Source organism: Pelmatolapia mariae, linkage group LG12, assembly GCF_036321145.2.
Source record: "Pelmatolapia mariae isolate MD_Pm_ZW linkage group LG12, Pm_UMD_F_2, whole genome shotgun sequence".
NCBI classification, from domain to species: domain Eukaryota; kingdom Metazoa; phylum Chordata; class Actinopteri; order Cichliformes; family Cichlidae; genus Pelmatolapia; species Pelmatolapia mariae.
The window spans coordinates 12,336,527-12,338,336 of record NC_086237.1 but is presented as its reverse complement, the minus strand read 5'-3'; positions in this window follow the sequence as shown (position 1 = coordinate 12,338,336).

Here is a 1,810-nt window from a genome sequence, read left to right as displayed (position 1 = left end):
TAAGACATTTAAATGGATGAGCTGCAGGGATTGTCATAACATAACCTGATTAACATGTTATCTGCTGACTGTTAGGGGGCGACAAGCAAAACGAGCTCTTGGTACAAAATGCCCTACTGTTTCCCGTTACCATAGATGATGCAAAGGTTGCTCTCCACAAATGTGGGCATAGTGTGCTATGAGTGCATCATAAAACTGTAGAGATAGAGCTTATGTGAGATGTTTGTGTGATGCTATAACAGAGCCGCAACAAATTTTTGAAGTGATCAGCAATAGCTGTGAAGCTATTCATTACTGAGTTCATGTTTGGAACTTTGATTTCTGTTTATTTTTCTGTTTGTTTTCAATAAATTGGATGCTCAAAAAATGTTTTTGTCCAAATTCTGTTTGTTGAATGCTGAAGCTCTACTTGAAACCTTGTTAACATCCAACCATGCAAAATATGATTTTTATTTATTTATTTTTACTTTTTGCAATTTTTCAAGAGGTCTTAAACTTTTGATCGGTACTGTATCTTTATTCAGACCAGCTTGATTGTGACATCACAGAACAGAACCTCCCTGCAGTCTGTTGTTTTTATTGCGTGTGTGTTTTTTTTTAAATCTGCCATTGCTTTAGATATTTTAACCTTTTTGAAAATTATTTTCTTTTGCAGTTAGGATCCTTATTTGCTTTAAATCCATCACAGTACAGCAAACTAACCTTTTTAAACACAACCGAGTATTTTCCTGCAGCCTTTAAGTAACAGAGTCTACCTAAGTTTGATTTGTAGCACGTTTCACACTGTTACCTGTACAGACCCAATATGTGATTTAAAAACACGAGGACTTACATGTAATCTTTAAATGAGGAGTCCTTACCTTTAAATGTAACGTCTCTTCTTCCTCTCCTGTCTTGTCTTTCTAATCCTTCTTGTCTCAGCTTGATTTCTTGTTTCTTCGTGTCAAATACCGCAGCCGGCGATTTGGCTACCAACACACTGTGCTACACACTGCACACAGTTTGTGTGTTTGCTGACATTTGTTGAGCTGACAGAAACGTTGCATTTGAAATTATCTGTCAATTAAAAAAAAAAAAAAAAAGTCACTCCCTTTATGCTTCTTCCTCTTCGGATAGGTAGATCCCAAGATACCGAAGCCGGAACTTATGGACACATGCAGTTTTTCCGGTCTTGTGGCAAAAACAAGAAGAAAAAACCCCAAACGTCCCACTTTTAACTCCTGACTTGGCAAAAGTCCGCGTTGACTCTACAAATCCCTTTTATCTTCGTTCCCATGGTAACGAAGGGATACACATATTTATAAAGGAGAATGCGCTTCTATCTGATTGGTCAAAAACCGTTGAGAAGTGCTGTGGTTTTTAGCCCCACTTATTTGCGCTCTTTCTCTCCTTCATCGGGTGCAGCTTCACCTAGGGATGGATGGACACACACACACACACAGACGCACACACACATATATACACACACACAGGCCTCTTCTCCCTAACCTTCTTGCGTCTGAGGCAGCATCTATCAGTGAGAGCTATTGTTCTCGACCTTGCTCTGGTTCACTGCCCCATTTCTGCACTCGGACTTCCACCAACTCTGCACAAACAATCCTCGATCATGTGAACCTATAACTTTTTTACTTATATTATTTTGAGTGCTCAGTACTGAAATTAACTATTAAGGTGATCTAAAATTAATTATAGTCTCCACACCATTTGGCCACACAAGTTTGTTCCAAATATTTAATTGAAAAAATTCATAAAATAAATTAGGACTTTTGAATGTAGGTGTGTAGTACAGTTTGCATCATATAATTGTCTT